The sequence below is a fragment of the Cupressus sempervirens genome, chromosome 1 (assembly GCF_028749045.1).
Source record: "Cupressus sempervirens isolate cs-2001-9-10 chromosome 1, ASM2874904v1, whole genome shotgun sequence".
Taxonomy (NCBI): Eukaryota; Viridiplantae; Streptophyta; class Pinopsida; order Cupressales; family Cupressaceae; genus Cupressus; species Cupressus sempervirens.
In genome coordinates, this window is record NC_143118.1 from 693,401,969 (window position 1) to 693,424,841 (window position 22,873).

A 22,873-nucleotide genomic window follows, 5' to 3' on the forward strand; every position below is an offset into this window, starting at 1 on the left:
AGCTAAAAAAATACATTTTGTAACCTAGGGAAATTAGGTAGTTTACTAGGAGAGGAGGATCTTGGAATTAATGGGTAACTTGAGTAACTAAATTAATCTTTGGGTGAGGGTGGTAAAATATAACTTGAGAAGGGGAGATCGGTGCAAAGTTCTCTAGGGTCCACTTAGAATCTGTGGATCAGGTAGAACTTGAAACTTCTTAGAGTTCTACTAGCTCTTTAAAAAGATGATCAACATGGATATTTTTATTCTTGGATTTATGTGTTGGGTTAACATACATGTAATCTATGGCAGGGAGAGAAACCTAGGTGTTAGAATTGAACATGATAGGGATAAACTAAGAGTGTTTAATTTAATGGATAAATTGGGGGATGGACCTAGTTGAGGAGTGAGGCTTAGGTGAAAATTGTATATCCTTAGGATAAGTCCCTAATATAACAAAACTCCCTCTTTCCCTTTCATCTTCCCCACAAACTGGGTGAGAGGTAAAAAAATCTAGGATGGAAAACAAAACTTAGCATCCCTATGGAAATGATTGAGGATATGGAGAATATGAGAGTGGAACACCTTATACCTGCCTTTAACAGTCATAAATATAATGAGCACCTCCAATCTAATCATCTATTTACTAAGGATTTGTTTTCCATTGAATCCATTTTTGTATTCTACGAATCCTCTTTCCAGGGTCAAGGAAATTATTAAAATCCTCTTTGTAACATGCCTTTAAATTTTTAGGCACTTGGGATCCCTTAAAGTTGAGACTTGTAATAGAAATAATAGTATTTTCCAATACCATAATCTCCACACTACTAATAAAAAATCTTTCCTCATCTTAGGATGTGGTGAATTTCTTTGTGAGGTTTGGGTGAAAACCCTCCATCCCCTCCACATATATGTTCATATAAGCATATGAGATGATCTTCTAAAATTTAGTATCATTTGTATACTCATCACATTTTTCGGGTCCACCTAAATTAAATCCTCTCATGAAATCTCTGAAAAATTATGGGGAAAGGAGCATGTTGGGAAGATGTGTACTGAGAGGTGGTGGATATGGACAAGTACTCACAAACTATTTTCCAATTCAAATTTTTTACCATACACTTATAAATGAAATTTACATTAACTGGTAGTAACCATTTCCTAGTTTACTAATATGTTGTAATACTATAATAGTAAATAATAATAATAAACCAAAAATAATTCATCCACACATAACACAATTATTTTTGGTCTTACTGAAACCTTGGTTGAAAGAACATTATGGTGGGGATGGTACCCCCAACTCTTCATTATAGTTGAAACAATTGCCCATTTAAGAGCTATATATATCACCTTCTAAGTCAGTCAACTAGTTAAATTTGACTAATACATTATTATATGTATCTAACGATCCTATTAAGAACTCCTCTGTTAAGTGATTTTATCATACTTATAAAGTTATCACCTTGTTAATGGACTTACAACAACTCTATCTATAGCTTCTATCTAAAACTCCTAAGTCTGGTTAAAGTCTACTTGTTTATGGGATTTTACAATAACTTGTAGAAATTGTTAGGTATTCTTACAAGTAAGTAAATCACTTGTTAAATATTTTATTCCAAATCTTGTCACATCCTTTATGTACTACTTCTTCCTCGCTATACTTTTTGATCTTGATTTCTTTTCAATTCCACATCAACTTTTTTTTTTTTTGTCTCTTCTCTTCATAATCTCACTCCTACTCCTTGATTTACTTTTTATGCTTGCTAAGTCTTTATGACCCAATTAGGGTTTCCATTCCATTGGTCTTAAATCTATCTAGATCCTATAATATGGTTCCATATATGTCAGTTGCATTATGAATTTTATCATTTTTGAGGTATAATATTATTTGTCAAACTTTCCTTGTAATACTAATATAGATCCTTATCACCAACCTCCTTCAATTATTTTACTCTTCTCATCTTTTAACATAAACCATTTTTCCTTTGACCAAATACAATAAATAGTTTACTCATCTATTCTGTCATCGACTAATATCTTGACCTATTCATTTCTTCTTCTTAAAAATCACCTGTACTCAATTGTTCTTCAATAATAAACTAACTTTACATTTGTTACGATTATCTTTATACATATATACTTTGTACTAGAATAACTTGTTAGAAATTTGTTCAGTGCTCCCCTCGGGATTCGTGACTAGCGCTTAACTGCCTCCTATGTACTATAAGTGGAGTGGTTGTATCAAGCATTGACAAATCAATCTTTTGGTGCAACGACAACCCCACTCTAATAAGTGGTATCAGAGCCTAGTTACTTAGAAGAGGCTTAATAGCTTGAGTAAGATCCCTATGGATATGAAACATTTGATGAAGAACCTTAAAGAGGCACTTGAATAAATTGATCTTCTTACTGAAGAAAGAGATAATTGAAAGATAGATATAAAGACTCCAAAGTGTACATTGGACAACTGAAGTAGAAGATTGAATATCTAAAATTCAAGCCTGAATCTACTGAATCTAAAATTGGTGATGATAAATATTCAAAACTAAAGACATAGTACAAGATCTCGAAGCATGAATTTAAGATTACAAATCTGAATTTGAGTTTGAAGAATGATCCTAACAAAGTTAAATCTAATTTGAAGACTAAAAATTCAGATCTTAGAGCCAATCTAGCAAAGAAGACATCTGAACTTGAAGCACTAAAAGTAGATCATGAAGAACTTCAAAAGTACAACACTATTGTGAAGGGTGAGCTAACTTAGAGCAAGCTACAACTTGAAAAGCTTTATTCTAGTAGAGAAAAATTAATGAACAAATGTCAGTACAAAGACCTACCCATGATAAGACTGGACTTGGTTACCTATTTAAAATTTCTGCAAAGAAACCTGAAAGTGGATTAAATCTAAAAGAAAAAGATAAGTATGATGGTAAGATTGAATCCAGTCAATCTTCTGATAAACCTAAAGAAGTTAGACAAGAGAAGGAAATTGAGAAATTGGATGAACCTAAGCAATTTATATCTCATAAAGAAACCAGATGTTAATTTCGAGGTAAATGTTTTTCATGTAATGAAATAGATCATATGAAAATAGATTGTACAAATAAGTCATTTAATAATGTTACAAATTTTTATTGTCATAATTGTCATGGTATTGGTCATAAAGAAATTGATTATAAGAAACCTAAATATGATAATGATAAAAGGAATAGTAGGATGTCTAGAAATACTAACCCTATAGATAGAAGAAGATCTAATGAGAGGACATCAAGAGAAAGAAGACCTTATGAAGAAATAAAGTAGACTGTGTGCTATAAGTTTAACAACTTTGGATGCATAGCTTGGAATCGTCAAGCACCCATTGATCAATAGAATCCTAGATGAAAAACTCCAGTATGTCAGTTATGCAACAACTTCAGACATATATTGTAGAATGTATAGAAGGAAAAATGAAAGAAACTTTAGAAATGATAGGAGTCATGAAAGGAACTCCGAAACTAACAAAGATAATGAAGATCAAAGAAATATAGTTAGTGAACCTTGAGAAGAACTTGATGAGACATTTGTAAAGGGATTAACTATTGGATTTGAGGAAAACTCAGATGATGTGGAGAAAGGAAGATTGAAGTCAATAATTGAGTTTGATTCAACCAAGTTGAATTAAGCTTGTTCATAGCACCAAAATTCTAAACTTCATTTAGAGATTGAACTATGAGTACTGAGGTTGATAAAGATGTATCTAGACGAGTTTAGATTGTAGCTAAGCTCTCTTGCAAATTGAAACTTATTAGAACAAATTACGAAGGAACTAAGGGTTATTGTTACAACATAAATTTTTTATTCTATGAAAAAAAGTGAAATCTATGTTTTCACATCAAATTTTGTAGAGAAATTTTTTATGGAGCATTGTTATGATGAAAGGAAGCTATGGTTAACCTTGGGTAGCATTTGAAATTTAGACAGATGATTTTGAGAAAATATTAGATTTCAAAATGAAATTAATATATTTTTTATTTAGCAAAGTACATAATTAATGCAAGTTGAAGTTTGATAAATAAATAGAGTAAGAACTTGATTACTTCCACATTGTGATTATCTCAAAATATTCAAGCACTTAGGAGCCATTTCAAGCAAAACCCTACTTCAGAAAAAGGTATTTTATCATTTTTCACACATAATTTCTTTAATAAATTTCTATTTGGTGAAATAATGGATATGTTAGTAGTTCACAATGTTGAGAATATTGAGAGACCCAAATTGAAGGTTGTAGCCGTGAAACCCTTAGAAAGAAACCTTAGTTCGGATCTATCAACAACTCTGAACAACGTAGTTTACTTGGAAGATGTAGGAATTTATTTGTCTAGTAAGTTGAAACTATTGGAGGTGAACTTATGAACAAGGATATGGAAATTGTTTTCAATAATGATATGACTGTAAAGCTCAGATTTGAACATCTAAAAGATTTAGATTTATTCAGATATTATTTCTGCTATGAACTTGATAACAAAGAATGGAGTCAAATTATATTAAGCAAAATTCATAATGGGAAGTTTTTTATGCGAGACAATGTAGTTGACATTTTTGCCGACCTTATTCATGAGGTTTCTAGTCTTAGCAAACAAGGCAATGTACCCATTGGTGAGAAATTAGTCAAGAAGAAGGTTGAACTCAATACTAAAGCAGTTTATAACAGTAAGGCAATGATGATGAACACCATTAGGCAACATGATGTGAGATTCTTGAGAAAAATCATTGCATATTCTATTTGCACAAGTTCTAAGAGTGATGAGTTGTCAGTAGGCTTTATCTATGCAGCCTACAAGATTTGTATTGAGAAAGAACAAGTGAATTTGAGTGAGATTTTGAGAGTACAAATCCTTGAGAATCTGGAGAAGATTAAGAGAATTAAGAATGATGTATTCAGATTTGAGTCACTAATCAATCATATTTTCTTTCATGTACTTAAAAGATTTCCATTTCTATTAGTTACAAAGATCATGAGAAGTTAAAGATGTACTAGATATAAGATAATAGATGTATACAAAAGGCATCTTGCAGATAAAATCTTGGAGAGTGGCAATTTGATTATGAGAACATTCTAGAATGAAATGAAACAAAGATTTAGAATTGCACCAACAATTGTTGACATATTTAAGGACGACATATGCTTTATGGTAGATATAGACCTAACTTATGTTGAAGTAGTAGAACCAAGGGAAACATTTATTGAGCCCTTAGGTAATGAATTGAGTGATGATGTAGCTATTGGTTACATTGATCTATTGTTGAACTCTAGAAGGACAAAGCCTCATACAGATTTGGAACATATGAAGAGATGACTTAGTTAGCTTACTAGGAATCTTTAGAAAAAGAATCTCATAAGAAGGTTGAGACTATGATGGAGAAAGAATTGATTGAGGCTAGAATGACAGAAAGAGAATCACAAGTAGTTAGAAAAATAACATTTGGACTAAAACAAACTAATTAACAAGGTGTGATGTATGTGCCACCTCTATCAATTGATCAAGCATCTGGTATATCTATTGCAATTACTCCTACAGAGAAACACATCCCATATGCTATTGTATTAGCTAAGCAACCAAGTGAACCAAAAAGGAAGTCTAAAAGGCTAACTGAAGTTGAGATTCACAAGTCAAAAAGAGTTAAGAAACAAGCTGCTAGACCTGAGAAAAGGAAGAAAACATTGTTGACAATTGAAGATTCCAGTGAGGAAGATGAAGTTAAAAAACTTGAAAAGGTTATTGCTTCTAAAAAACTAGTAGGTAAAATAAGGCAACCCCAGAAATTGAACATAGAAAATATTTACATAGCTATTGTCAATGAGGGGAAATTTGTGTAAATGAATTAGTTTTATGATTTGTAAAATGATATTGAGAAAGAGAAGATTGATATCTCTATTGTGAGATATATGATTCTTAACAAATTGAAACTTGAAGACATTGAAGGTATTGTGAATTAGAAAGTCTATGACAAACTTATATCAAAGAAGGGACTAGTTCATTAAGAAGACATCGAACTTCAAAAATCTATGTTAAGAACTATGTGTAAAATTGATGATGAAGAAGGAATTAGGAAATTAATGAACAATCTAGCACCTTACTTACGAAGTAAGATGAGGCCATTTCTATTTATGGGACATGAGAAGAATGTCATAAGAAGTGAAACAACTGAAGCCATCAACAAGATGATGTCTCAATTAAAGACAAAACCTACCATGATAGAGAAAACTTTAGAAGTGTTAGTAAGTGGTGATACAATGCAAATTGATCAAACCAATATTACTATCAATATTGAAGATGATCTTATTATCAGCCTGAGTTTTGTTCCAAAAATATTCAAGTTCAATTAAAAATGATTGAAGAGGATAAAGGAAGTTAGAAGAGGAAAAGAAAAAGGTTGAAGAAGCCAAGTTGAAGTTTCTTGAGGAGAAGAAGCTAGTAGAAGAAAAGGAAGAACATGAAAGGAAGGAAAAAGAGGAGAAGGAAGAAGAAGAAATAAAAACAGGGGAGACAATAGAGAAGAAACAAAAGGAAGATGAGACTAAAGCATCTGGGTCATCCACTCCACTATCTCTTGCCGAGCTTATAGGTGATGATCAATCTAACTTGATCTCATCTTTGACCATGTTGATTGAGAAGAACAAGAAAGTAAAGAATTTATGGAGGACATTAATGGAGGCAACAGATGGATTGCACAACACTCTAGTAGCCAACCATATAGAAGAAGACCTTGAATAGAGAGCCAAAGCAGTAGTCAAATCTTTTGATGATGAATTTATAGATTTTTTAAGTGTTGCAGTCTAAGGCTCAAATTTCTCATGATGCTAATCTTTTTAGCACTGTTTGTCAGAACATAAATAATGATTTGCTGAGTCTTGATACTTATATCAAGGAACTTAGAAGGTGTCAACAAAATGGAAAGATATTGTACATCAAATTTACTTTATCTCACAGGTTGACTAAAGTTTTGGATATTAAGATGGAAGGGAAGCTAAGTGAGCTGGAAGCTCTGACAAGTCAGTTGTAGCAACTCTCTAGTAGAGTTGATGATCTCGAAGGTCAAGTTGCTAGTGTTCACATTGAATCAGGAAATTGCAACTTGAAAAAGAGCAAATTTTGAGAAGATTATTAGATTTTAGAGAATCTATAGCTCTGAGACTACCAGCCATTGAGAAACAATTGGAGAAATGTGTTAAAGCAAAGGACACTTATTCCAATTTCATATAAACCAACGTTAATGTGGTTGTGATTGCATCATATGCGTTATGTGCAATCATCACTACTACCAAAGTAGTCAAGGACACATGGGAGAAAGGTGTGGAACTTCTAAATGAAAATTTTGATGATTTTATGAAGATGATATCAGCTTGAGGCAGCGAGACAAAAGTTTTGACAATTTTTGACAACAATTAGACTAAACTTTTTGACAATTTTTGAACATTCTAACCTTTGTCATTGATATCACATGGCAAAAATTTGTATTAGAACCTTGTAAGTAAGTTATGCATTTTGTAGTCATATCAAAAGGGGGAGTATTTTTAAGATGAAGCATTTATAATAGATGATAACTATAGTAATGTTGTAAGTTGGTAAGTATAGTAATTTTGTAAGTTTTGGAAAAGTTTTTGATACTTAGTCAATTTTCCTACTTTGTTGCCATCAATGCCAAAGGGGGAGATTGTTGACAATTGGATATATAAAGATATTTAGATGTTGTCATTAATGGTAACACATGATGTACATGCTTGTAGATAACCTTGGAAATAAAGATACTTATCTTTTTTGGTACTCAGAAAGTTGTCTAAATATGAAAATGGTTTACATCAATGTATTATTTTGTATGCAACTTGTTGCTGATGTCGTATTATGACTAAAAAGGTTACGTGGAGATAGAATGAAGTGAGTTGAACATGTGGTTAGCATTGCTGGCAAGAATACTAATTTTGACACTTGTTATTCGTGTTCCAGTGAATATAGTTGTGTTTATCAGACATGAAAAAAGAACAATATTTGAAGTATAACTATTTTATACAATGTTATTTTTGAGAGAGAAGTTATATGGAAACAATATAAATTTTGATGATGATATGTATAACCTCAGACATTAGTACAGATAGTACGAGAAAGAGATATTTAAGATTTACAGAACAACATAATTAAAGGTAAACAAAATAATTACTTGACCAAAAATTATTTGTAAGTTATTTTGTGAAGCGATTTGTGATGTTGTGTTCGAAAGATATGAATGCAAGGTTTTGTATCATATGCACAACCAAATTTTTGATAACCTGATTTTGTGATCTGAGGTCAAGTCGATGTTAGAGATCAACTAGAAAAAAGGTATAAAATCTATATTTCTGTACTTGAGGAACTTAGAGGATAAATTACTTGTTTGGGTAGTGAGCTCTTCTTGTAATTGGAAGTGCATGTTTGGGCAGTGAGCTCTTCTTGCATACACTATAGCACAACTCCTAGCAGGGTTGAAATCTCCTAATATGGATTCAAGGTCACCTGACAGGGACTTTTATGTACTGAATATATTTTTAGACTCCTAATAGGGTCCATCCAACAAGGAATATATATATATATATATATATATATATATCTTTGTGGGTATCATTCTGCTTGGCCAGGGTTTCCCTAGTTAACAAAATATGGCGTTATGAGTTCTCTTTATGTAAGGTTACTCTTACTATTCAACATTACTTGTTTACTTTCTTATTCATGGTTCAAAGTAATAAATAATATCTAGTTGGTAACAAAAGTTTGTAGAATATTGATTCAACCCCCTCTCTTAGTATTCCCTATTTTTAACAATTGGTATCAAAGCTTGGTCACAGGTTTGAATCCTTAGACCCTCTGGTAACGTTGAGGGGGAGATTGTTAGAAATTTGTTCAGCACTCCCTCGAGATTTGTGACAAGGGTTTAATTGCCTCTTGTGTACTATAAGTTGAGTGGTTGTATTGAGCATTGATAGATCAGTTTTTTGGTGCAATGACAACCCCACTCTAACATAACTTTCTAGTTATCTGATAATTGTTTGTCTATTTCCTTTCTATTGATATGTCTATTCTTTCCAATAGTATATCCTATATACTAGTTCTCTTTTACCTCTTCACATATTTTACTAAATTGTTACTTCTATTTTGACAGCAATGACAATCTTGCCTTCTAAATTGTCATCCTCATGTATCAACAATCTCCCGCTCTGGCATTAATAGAAACAAATTCTTCATCAACTATTTTCAAAACATTCTACTATATGTTGATAATCGACTAGCTTCAAATTTTTCTATCTCCAGAAAGATGTTTACTCCTCCTTTGATAGTATTCCCTTTTTTGTCAAAATCTTTCCCTTTTTCTATTTCTCTCCCCCTTTTCTAGAAATGATGCCAAAGATAATCAAACATTATACATAGCGGGTCATATACCTATTATATTTTATTAAAGATAAACTTATATCTATCTCCTTCAATTTTCACTAAGGTATCCCATGAATCTTTTAATGTCACGAGTCCAATCAGGTGTTCTTAAAAAATTGAGGCTAACTCTAAGCTATCAAATGTACTCAATTTAGAGGTTTTCACTAACTCTTTATATTTCTTTACATGTGCTTGCATGATGTCTAAATGTGGTGTAATCATGCCTTGAAGTTCTAGTATCCTCATTCTTTTTTTTTCTCCTCAATGTTTAATTCTTGTACTTGGTAGATAACTTCTCCCATTTTTTCTGAATGTTCCATAAAATGTGAGCTTGAGGGATGTGTATAGACGATATATTGTGCTAATTTATTTTTTCATTAAGGTGATCTTCCCTTGAACTTCTATAGTAAATTTTGTAAAAACACATAAACTTCCATACATTGTTGTGGATTTCTTCAATTATTCCTATAGCTACTCAATAATCTTCAATAACTCAAACTTTTACAAAGAAATATTAGTTAACAATTTTAGTACCATTTCTTCCTCAACTATCTTCTCTAATTCTTGTTCCAATTTACTTATTGTTGTTCAAAGTTATTAATAAAATTAATATACACTTTGAGTTGGTCTATAAGGGGCTCCTCCTATCAACTGTTAAATTTGGTACTAAATATTCAAACAAGTATAGAGTTCTAATTAATATTCTTCTCTTTATCTTCTTTCTCTTCTCTTTTTCTAGGTCAACCTTTTTCTTAAGTTCTTCTGCATATTATTGTTTTGAGCTTTGTGACCTTTAAATGTCTATGGATCCCATTTGAGTATAGAAAAATTAAGATCATCATTAACTCTATGTGCATCCTCTTCTTCTTCATCCCCTATAATCTTTTTCCTTTTACATGTTGTGCCCATAATGTTTTTCTTCTCATATTTTTTGGTATCTTTTTTTTTTCATTTTCTGGGCCTATCTTCTTTTGTTGTCCTTATCCAAGTTTGTGCCATCCTTTTGATCTTTTTCATTGTTGCTAGCATGTTCTGTAAATTACTACTACTCTTGGTTCCCTATATCTCTTGGGGCCTATGATGACTATGAATCATTCTATCCATGTTGGATTTTTCCTCATGTATCCTATGTTTTCCCTTTTTCTATTCCTTGTCAGTGTATTTTGGCTCTTGTCAGGAGAGTGCTACTGATTAGGTAGTGTAAATGTTTTCTCATAAATATCTTTAGTTTTTATATAAGTTTCTCCATCTTATTCATTTTTCTCAGTATTTCTTCCATGCATTGTAATTTTGGATCTGGTAAATCCATGGTTTTCATATTATGCACATCAACCTATTCACTATCTTATCAATATTATTTTTCTATTTTGTTGGCTTGGTTGACATCACTATCAACCTTCTTAGTTTCTTGTCGCATTATATTAATATGCAAAAGTGTATCCATCTTCTCAACTTCATCATTAGTTTTTATAAGCTCTTCACTGTCTTTTTCAATTACCTCTTTAATTTTATCCATTGTCATGGTCATTGCATTTAGTGCATTACCAACTAGCTCATTTATTATAAATGTATCATTTAGATGAGATGGTTCTGCATCATTACATGCATTTATTTCATCAACAAATATCTTCTTCTATATTTCAATAGTTTCCAGCTTATGTTTATGGATAGCTAGTAGCATAGCTATCATGTGCTTGCTTCTGAATTCTCCTTCACATTCTTCTAGTGCTATTTCTACATCATTGATAGACATTTTTTGCAATAAGCTTTTCAATATTTTCACCCTTATTTATTCTACATGTGAAAAGGCTTATGTCCATGCAATCTTCAAATCTAATCAAACAGTTCTTCAGGTATCTATCCTTGAAAATCTTTTATGTATTTCTTAAACTTGTAGGAATGTGATGCAAGTGCATCCTCGATAAGTTTCTTCTCATCATATAATAAATTTGCAAATCTTGTGGCACTAATTTTCACAATCAATCTAGTTTCATTTATATGGTTTTTACTCCTAACTGGTATCTTAGGTAGCTTAAATATAATCTTTCTTATTTATTTAACAAATTTAATAAAATATTTCTCTAAATGTATTTCCTCTTCATAAATCATGGATGTATGTTGTTGTTTTGTTGTTCGTGAAGTCATTGTCTAGCTTTTGGTAGTTCTCCTCTCATAAGTTCTAGGTTGTTGTTCCCTCTTTGTAGCTGATTTTTGTCTTGATATTTTCTCAAATTTAGCTTCCACTTTAACTATAGGTGTATTTACAAGTATTTCTTCTTCATCATGGGATTCACTATCCTCAACTTCCTATATGGTCAATAACATAGGTATCTATACTTTCTTATCATTATTTTTTTTGTCTAATGTGGAGTCTTATTAGTCCCCAAGTTGGAGATTGTTAGTTTGTGGTGACTGATTAGGGAAGTATTGTACATACTTCATAAATTCTTTGGGGTTTAGGGCACTTCCCCAAATTCTTTTGGCTATTATTCGCCAATTGGCTATTATTTACTAATTTATGGCCGACATGTTGTAACTAATTTTAACCCTAAAGCAAAAAAAAATACATGTATAAAAGGGCTTAGGGCTAGGGATTTTTAGAATGTGTGATGCAAAATTGCTTCTTGCAACAGTATTGAGTTGTAAGGGATTACAGATTATAATCAGGTTGTAATCAATGGAACATAATAATATTGGAATTGCTATTTGGTGGACGTAGCCTAGGGTTTGGGTGAGCCATGTTAAATCTTGGTGTCTTGTGTTCTCTTGTGTGCGATCTATTATTTTTTGATATTGTTCATATTCCCATGCAATTTTTATTTCTGTCCGTGCTTTAATAATATCAATTTTTACTTCATTTCTTCTTTATTGGTGTTGAGATTTAATAGTTTTTTCCTTTGTTTGTGAGCCAATTCCCTCACCACTTCTATATTTTCTTTCTAGATTTGAGATCATTTTCTCTTTTTCTTCTTAGTCTTAGGTTTCTTAATATCCAAAATAATTCTCTTATAGGCTTCCTCATAGGTTGCAAACCTTTTGGGCTATTTATCCTTAGATAAACCAGGTATGTAGTCCATGCTTCTAATTATCTCTTCTTCGCTCACTTTGTATTCCATAACTAGTATGTTGGACTTACAAGCCTCATAGGCATAAAAATTAAAGATTCTAACTTTTATCACACCAAGGTGTTTTCATCTATTGCAACTAGTGAAAAAAGGAAGTTATGGGCATAGAGTCTCACAACCACTGGTAGACATATACAATGGTTACATAAATATGGAAAAAAAGAAATGGTAGTACATACATATTGGAAATGTGCCAAGTCACAAATACCATGAAGAGTCACCATGTGACATAATAATGGGACATGCATGATACCTTGATGTGATAAATACTTAGATGAAATGATAGAAAGATGAAAGGATAAAAGCTAGTTATAGGCTCATAGGGGGACTAGCAAGCCTACCAATATAGACCCCTATGAGTAGGTGTCATAGGTTTTCTATGAATAACTTTGACACACAATTCAAAATTTGAATGCATTAACTTTGGGCTAGATATTTCTAGGGTTGGACACCCTATGAACTTTTGTTTGGACATGCACCCTCAGTAAAGTATTTCAAAATCTTTGGAAGTAAGTGTTACATTAATAGAGATGATGATATTGGAAAATTTGATTCAAGGAGTGATGAAGGTATGTTTCTTGGACATTTATTAAAAGTAAAGCATATAGACGTTTTAATTAGAGAAATATGACTATTGTTGAGAGCTTAATTGAAAGAGTTGATGAGAAGTTTAGAATTCAAAAAAGAATAATTGGTTACAATTCTGATGAAGAGACTAATCCAAAGCCTAATAGAGAGTATGTTGATCAAGAACTATTTCACAAGACTAACATTGATTTGTAGAATAAAATTCAGAGAGAACAACAAAGAGAAGAACCAAGATATGAACCTAGAGATGAAGTAGTGATAGCTAACATAAATTTGATTAAGAATTACCCTACTAATCAGATTATTGGAAGAAAAGACAAAGGAGTTAAGAAAAGAAACAAGCTACAAGAAGAACTATGTTTGATTTCTCAGATTGAACCTAAAAATAGTGATGAAGCTAGTAAACATAATTTTTGGATTAAAGCTATGAAATAACAATACATGGGAATTGGTTCCTAGACATAAGGATAAGAATTTTATTGGAACTAAGTGGGAATTTTGAAACAAGATTAATGAACAAGGTGAGTTAATGAGAAACAAAGTAGAGTTGGTATGTAAAGGTTATTCACAACAAAAAGGTATTGATTGTGAGAAAATATATTCATATGTGCTAAATAAAGGCAGTAATTTTTTTTTTTCATATTCAACTCACAAAAATTTCAAAGTGTATCCGATGGATGTAAAATCAACTATTCTAAGTGGAGAACAAGTCAAGATTTTCCTTTGACAGATCAAGGAAATATTGTTTGCAAGTTGAAGAAAGCATTGTATGGATTGAAACTATCACCTTGAGCCTAGTATGAAAGATTGGATAAGTATTTGAATAGTTTGGGATTTGGAAAAGGTAGTGCTGATAGTAATTTATATTTGAAGGAGATTAACAATGGCTTACTATTTTTTGAGGTATTTGTGGATGACATAATCTTTGAAGCTGATGATGAAGCAAGTGAAGCATTTGCAATAAAAATGAAGAAATAATTTGAGCTGATTATGATTAATGAAATGAAGTGTTTCTTGGGATTGTAAATTTTTTAGAATAAAGATGGTATCTTCATGTCATAAGCTAAGTATCTCAAAGACTTGTTGAAAAGATTTGGTTTAGAAAGTTGTAAACTTGATGGAACACCTATGATAACTAGATGTAAGTTGTATAGCAAATATGAAACACCCACTCTTGAATAGAGCAAGTGAGAAACTATGATTGGAGGATTGTAATATCTAACACACACTAGACCTGATATATCTAATGTAGTCAATATTGTGGCAAGATTTCACGTTGATCCTAAAGAGTTGCATTATGTAGCAGTAAAGAGAATTTTTAGATATTTGAAGGGTACTCCTAATTTTGGAATATGGTATGATAGATCAAATAATCTCACTTTATTGGCATACAATGATACAAATTGAGTAGGAAGTGTAGATGATAGAGAGTACTAGTGATGGAGCATTTCTTAGGAGAAAGATTAGTCTCTTGGTTAAGCAAGAAACAAGACCGTATATCATAAAGTATGATAGAAGAAGAGTATGTAGTAGCAAAAAATAGTTGTAATCAAATTATTTGGATGAAACAAATGTTGAAAGATATTGGGATTGAGTTTACAAAGTTTATTTTTATACATTGTGATAGCACAAGTATATTGAGTATGTCAAACAATCCTATTTTACATTCAAAGATGTAAAGCATATATCTATTATGTATCACTTTTTGAGAGAGAAAGTTATAGAGAAAGAGATTAGAATGGAGTATATTAGCACAAAGGAGTAGATAGAAGACATATTTAAAAAACCTTTGCTTAAGGATACATTTGAGTACTTCATAGGTATGCTTGGGGTTATTCCCCAATCTACTTTTGAGTAGTTGATGCAAAGACTGCATCTTTCTAGTGGTAACAAATTACAATTTTATCTAGATTGGATGCTTGATGCTTCCTCTATGAGACAATATGCATATTTGAGTTGAGTCATTGAGGACTCTTGGTAACTAGTACTTAATAGTATCTTTGGACACTTGCACTTGTTGCATATCTTATGAAGTGAATTGACATAATGATACCTTTATCATTAATGTCAATAGGGAAGAAAATAGAACATGAAAAACATCCTTATATATTGATTGATGTAAATAGGGAAGAAATGTTCTATAGAGAGAGACTTGATTGATGAAGAGGATTTGAAGATTTGATTGATGAAGAGGGCTTGAAGATATGATTAATGAAGAAGATTTGAAGACTTGATTGATAAAGAGGATTTGAAAATATGTTGATGTATGGGAAGTTTAACACCTTCCTTGTGCATGATGGTTAAAGTATGATGGACATTCATGACATCAAGAATGGGGGAGTAGTTGCAGTAGGGATGCTTGGCATTCATGGAACTTATTTATTTTTCATCTATGTTGCCGTCAATGCCAAAGGGGGAGATTCTTAAGCATGAATTCTAATGGCATTCCCATGGGGGAGTATGCTAGCATTTTTGGACATGATACATAGGTTGTGTGTTGCATTCAGGATAGAGTTTTTCATTAATATCAACATACTGGTTATTTTTTGAAGGATGGAAGTACAACATACATAGTTTGGTTTTGTAATGTTTGAGGAATGAAGTTGATGTTAAGGAAAATAATCTAGGTAGAGTTTAACTTCTGATTCAATTATCTGATTTACTGTGAATAAGTACTCTTGCACAACCTTCTATTCAACAATAGTATAGTGACTAAAGTATTTAGTGCTAGAAGATTATTCTAATCTATTACACTTGTGTTTAAACTAAGCAACTGATAATACTGATATTGTTGTTTGTTTATTGGAGGTATATCATATGTAGATTGCTAGTAATAATATGTGTGTATTGATATGTTTCTAGCTAGAAAAAACACTCAATTTATATACATGTTGAATGAGAAGACTCATGTAGAGACATGACTCTACATCTACCTTGGACACGTAGAGCCATGTCTTTACATGAGGTATCCCTTTCCAAAACATAATTAAAAAAGTTGTTATCATAATCATGATCATTGATGGCATACAAAATGAGCCGAATTTGCATTTTCCATGATAGAAATATATTCATAGATCTTACATGATCTTTAGTCATGATAATGTGCAGATTGAGTATGATAGTTACACAATTTGATCACCTTGAATCTTGGATTAAACACTACTAGAATCATATTGAGCCATCTGAATACTCATGTAACATTGATACACAAACATACATATGTATGTATGTATGAATATTTTGAGCACTAACTAGTTAAAATATTTGACCGATGTTATACATTCAACACTCCCTCTTAGAGAGGGAAGGTATGATTATCTCACAAGATGGTGGTATTAGACTCCTATCAATCTTATTAATCTTATCAATAAGATTCTTATCAACACAAACATTCTAGAAGGATGTTAGTTGTCTAATCTCTAAGACATTCTAGGATAGTATTAAGTATAATCTATCAAACAACAACTTTGATAGAATCATTATATCTAGTCCATTTTAGGACTAATGTAGACTGTCACAATTTTATTGCCATAGTTTCTAGCATAGTCCAAAATCAATAATATGACAAAAAAATCAACACACATCATATCATGACCTCCAGCTCACATAGGGACACAAAATTTAAGTAAATCATGATATCTTTGTTATCACATGATCCGACACATTTTGGGACAAAAAATTAATGAATTCTATGATAACATGTCAATCTATCATCAAGGTCATCACCTTACAATAGAGACCTAACATCTCATAAAATGAAATATCATCATATTTCCACAAATAGACATATGTGCACAATAGTTAGGTCTCAGTAGTTTACAATAGCAATCACAATGTTACCATATCAAGTTTTCCTCTAAAGTAATTTACTTCCACCTTAGCGAGAGGTTTGGTAAATATGTTAATAGACTATTCTTCATTGAGAGTTTGATGCAAATTTATGTTGGAATTACAATAGGGAAAGTAAACTCCGAGAGGTGGGGTGGGGGGGGTGAATAAGTCCTTTCAAAACTTTAACCCTTAAAACATTCACCACACATCTATCTCACAATTTTCATGTAAACTGAAATATCAAATTTGGCATGTACATCCATAGCACGAAAATAATAAACATTAAACACATATATGACACAAGATATTTGGTTACCCGAAAACTTTCCAATGAGAAGGTAAAACTAGGGTGAGGATGACACCCACAAATCCTCACTACTACAGTAATAAAGTGTATCAAATGAAGGCTATACTGTTTGATCATAAACTATGATCTACCTAGTGAGAGGTCTACCCTGTTAAAGGCTTACAATATTGTTAGATCTTACCTTGTTAAATGATTTCAAAACCTTATTAGAAGTGTGCTTGGTTAAAGGACTTACAATCACAATGAAGTAAGCACCTTGTTAAAGGATTTACAACAACCCATTAGGACTACTCTATTAAGAGATTTAACCGATTCACCTATTAGAATATCTTAGCAATGATCTAGTGGTTAACACTCTACTACTAGATAACATATCACCTCTTTGTATGTATCAATTCTATCCTCTAATTTCTTTCCTCTATTTTTCTCTAACTAATTCTGTAATGCTTTGCTCTTTCACAATTTACTTTCAACTCCTTAGCCACCATGATTTGTCTGATTGCGCATGCAAATTTCTCTCTTCACTCGTTGCAAACTTACAATATTTTAGAGTTTGTCCCTCTTATGAAGACTTAGGTGACTTAGGGTTAGGTATGAATCAACAATTGTGATTCACCCCTTTTGCTTCTTGAAACATCCCTTTAACTAATTGGCTACATGTACTACATAGGGATACCCAACTTTCCTTTGAAAATATCTTCTAGAATTGTAAAACAATTCTAAAGTCAGCTTAAAAATGGTTTACATAGTAGTTTGTGCCATTAAAATAACTATGTCAAAACTATCTTACTCAACACTTGAAGTGTCTGATGCTCGACATCTACTGTATCTTCAATGTTGTAACTCAACCTTTGAATGACTTGACATTCATTGATCACTCGGCATCTGAATGACTTAGCATCAACTACCTTCTCGACACTTACTACTTACTCAACATATATTATATAACTTGCTCGACATACATTAGCTGGCATCTTATGCTCGGCATACATTTCTTGTTTGACATGAACTAATAAAATGACTTAAGTGTATTGTCTCTCATATGTCAAAACCAATATGAGATTAACAATCTCTCCCTTTGACATGAGTGGAAAAAAAACTTGGTCATGGATGAATAACCTTAGCTCTTGAGCATAACTCAGATAATCTCTACTCAGTGCTCAACTTACATACAAAATTTCAAAACTTCAAAATTTTGCAAAACTTTGGGACTAATCAGTCATACCTCAAAATTTTATAGCTCCCCATAAGTTGATTGTTCTATTCTGAATCTGAAGCTAAAACTGAATACTCCTGCTGAGTAGATCTACTGTGCTAGCTCTATTTTTGTAGTCTCCCCCTTCGTCTTATCCACTCCTTTCATTCATTCTCCCCCTTTTTGACACTTATGTCATGGGTGGTACACAAATTGTGTGTTTGTCCAAGAATTATTTATGGACCTCCATCATAATCTTCAATGCTACATCCCAGTTGTCACACACTACCTCTAGAGATTTGATCTGAATGTCCAACTCGACAGCAACGTTTATTAGGCCTTCATGAGTAAAAAGGGATCTTTCTTCATCAACATCTCTGCATAGGCTAGTTCCTTGTGTAACACCTCCATGTGAGGGGTTAACGTGGACTGGATGCCAATCAGTGTAGCCCTAATGTTTGCATCTTGAGCTTGTGAAGCTGCTAACTGACCTTGTGCTAACAAATTTTTTTATGAAATGAGATTGAATTTGACAAGGAGATTGTTGTAGAATGTTACCTATTTTCTTTAAATCTCCCTCCAGATGGTCAATGTGTCTCTACACTTCTTGTGTGAACATGGGAACATCACACAACTTGGTGTAAAGAGAGAAAATGTTCTCCTATATATTCTTCACACCCTTAATTTTGGTCACTAACTCAACCTAGTGTAGTGCAATGGCACTAGATATCTTTTCATTCACCTTTGTTTGAAATGTCCTCTCAGACCATTCTAGTAATTTGACATTAGTATCTAGGACTTCATCATTGATCTTCTCCACAATATTTTCCACTTGCTCAATGATTGGCTTTGTTTAATCACGTGTAGGTAGATTGAATGAATCAAGAAATATGTCCTTGATGTCATGAAGTGCTTAGTTTTTCCCATTCTCGCTTCTGAGTAGTTCTTGGTGTTTCTTCCTTGCAAGAGCATCCTGAAATATGCTCATTTCTTTATTGTGATTGATGCAAGATCAAACTTTCACAATTTAATCACTTCATCTAAGTTGATATCACCATAGGATGCCACCTCATCAACCTTAGATGTGCTAGGAATAGGCCTTGATGCTTGCAATGGTGTAGCTTCTATAGTCAGCCTATGAAGTTTTTGACTAGGAATAGGAGCTGTAGTGTTTGGTACGGTAACCAGTGTCTAAATTACTATCACTTCCTCTGGTTTCATAGTCAAGACTAAATCTTTTGTCCTAACCTTCTCCTTTTCTTTATTTTTTGCTCCTCTGGTGTCGTAGTGTAGGGCTAGCTTCCTGACTTGTTTGGATTGGTGTCCCTTCTTGCTCAATTATTGTAACTATTGGTATTGAGAAATTTTGTACCATAGTGTTGAAATGTGAAGTTGCAATGTCTTTCCTTTGGTATACTATAATAGACATTTTAGTTTGTACTTCTATAGATTGAGAGGGGCCAATGGATAATGTTTGTGTTTTCTCCCTTGTAGATGCCAATTTTGCCTTCTCAATCTCATCTACACTCATCAAAATAGGATGGCTACATAGTTGTGCTTTGGTAGTGGAATCGATCGATATCTTCTGCATATCCTCCTCTGTTAAGGGATTGATTTTTTGAATGGTATTGTCAAAGACATCCTTAATCTTTACTGTATCTACTTTTGGACTGGCACTCGACATATGTGCTTTTGGTACATTCTAGTCTTGTTGTTGCTCTTCCTCAACTATTGCCTATTTAGTTCCTTCCTTATAGATTCATCATTTGTTATTTCAACTACCTCTTGGTCTTCTTTTTCTTCACCTACTTCCTTAGGTGCTTGCACAATAGCATTTTGGGTTTTTAGCCCATAGATAACTTTCCATAATTGTGTGCTCTACTGAACAACCTCTTCAATTTTGTTCAGTAAAATATTAAAGGTTCGATATGTTGGACCAAATCTCCCCTTACATTTGTTAATAGCCTTTGTCATTTTAGACTTCTCCAAGTCTGGCATCACTCTTGCAAGTTTAGTCTCTCTAATATTTCTCTCAATTGTAAGACTATATTGCCATGTTTGCTCAACTCTTTCATATAGGCTCTTGGGTAAAGAGTTGGCAATCTCAATTGGAGTCTTCTTAAAAGTTTCCATCATGGAATATATAGATTCTTCTACTTTATTCATTTCTATCTTCCCAAGTTTATCAAACTCAACATGTGTAAATCCATTTAAATGAACATTATTCTTGATATTTTCACACAAGTTGTCAAAATCAGAAGAGGGATTGTGACTTACTTCTTTGAATTGGTTGTTGTCATCTAACTCGATCGTCTCCTCATCTAATTCAGTTGGGGCAATATATTTCCTTTTTTGTTTCCGCTTTGGTTCATTTTCTTTTTTAGTTGTGCTAGCTCTCTTTCCCTTTGGCTTCTCAACTCCTTGAGTTTTCTTAGTAGTAGCTCTTGTGCTAGCCCTGATAACAAGAACTATAGGATTTTTTTGTAAATTTTTCACAACCTTTTTGGGTTTTCTTGCTGCTATCTTCTTTTCTTTTCTCTTCTTCTCTTCTATGGAAATAGGTGCTTCATTGGCTTCTTCTCCCTTGACACCTTCATCAAATTCTCCTTCTCCTTCTCCTTGGTATTCTCCTTGACCTTGTGTAAGAGCCAGTGGTGCTTGGGTAGGTGTATCTTCTTCATCATCTTCATTATCCTCTTCTTCATCTCCTTTTGCCTTTTCACCAAATTGTTCCTTGAGCTTCTTGACAATTTTGTTATTCGTTCTCAAGACAAAAGCTATCTTCAAATCCGTTGTGATCTTTGAATTTGCTACATCATAATTTCCAAATGTAGTAGAATCCTTATATACTTCCTCTATGAGTAAAGCAGTGATGGATGCAAATGCCTCATCCACATTAATCTCATAAGGTAATGGTCTTAGTCATCTAACCCTTGGAACACCAACTTGAACATAAGTGAAATAAACATCAACTAGAAAAAAAATCATTAAAATGCTTCTCTACTAGAGACATTGGAATTCTCAGTCTTTGTTTCATTGTCTTCTTAGAGTCTTCAATATAACTAGTGATCACAGTCTCAAAATTATCTCCAAGTTCCTCTATGAATTCACCAATCTACACTGCAACTGACCTGTTAGTCTTCCTAGATACTTTCCCAAATGAGGGGAAAGTATTCTACACATAGAAAAATATACAAATAAGTATTGAACCAAATTTGCATAGTGCACTTTTTGTCTTTCTTATGGCTCCCAAGTTTTTTGACAACTGTTGGAGTTGTAACATGGCAAGGTCATAAGAATGGTCTTTCTTTACTATCTTGTAACCCAAATCGATAGTCATACATGGTGCACTGTTCAAACTATTGGATCGAAATAATTTATGTGCAATAACTCTCACTACAAATGCAATTAGGGGATTAGTGGTCATCACTCTCTTGTTCCATAGTGCTCCTATATTCTTCTTAATTTCCTCTTTTGCATCACTCCTCATAGTCTTTGGTCTATCTAGGGTTGGATACCCTTTCAATCTGTGAATAATTTTCTTTTTTATTTTGATAGGGCTATCCTCCAACCATATAGAGTTGCCATGTATTCTACTGATCACAATCGTAATCCACTCCGTCTTGAATATGTTAAGAAAATCTAGGGCACGTGTTAACCTTTTTCTCTCTATGACCTTGTTTTCCTCTTTCAATACTCCTTTTTGACACAATTTTTGCATGTAAGTCTCTTATTTCCATGTCTTTAATGCTTCCTACCTTTCAAGTGTAGTAACACCTCACATCTTGTAGCATTAAAACTTGTGGTGCTATGTAAGATAACATACCAGATGGGTCTCCTTTATAAGAAATATAAGGAATAGCTCTAAAAAATGGTTGTTTGATCTCATTACTTATCAATTGAACAATTAAAACTTCCTTTCCTTAACCACAACAATAGATGAGCTAGATGCCATTTAAAATATCTAAGGTTTGTGAAAATTCAAAGATTGTAACTCAACACATGATAAATACCTTTGAATATGATGATTGGTGACAAGTAGTGGCTAAATCAAATTCACAAATGCTTGAATCCTTCAACTCAGTTCATCTTCAACTCTTCGTGCTCTCTTCAATCTCGAATAATTTCAAATGAGTCAAAATTGACCATATATCCCTTGAAACTTCATAATAAATGCTCAATGCTTACATAGCTGTAAGCTTGGCTTTAATAGAAAATTTGACTCATTTAGCTTCCATATAATTTCTACCATGCTTGGTAGCCACAACGAGCTTGGCCAACACTATTGCCTACGATAGCTTGACATCAACTAAACTTTCGCGCAGCAACAATAATGAATTTTTTCATGCTTGGCAACAACATGAAAACTTATAGATTTCTTCTAAGTTCTAACCAATAC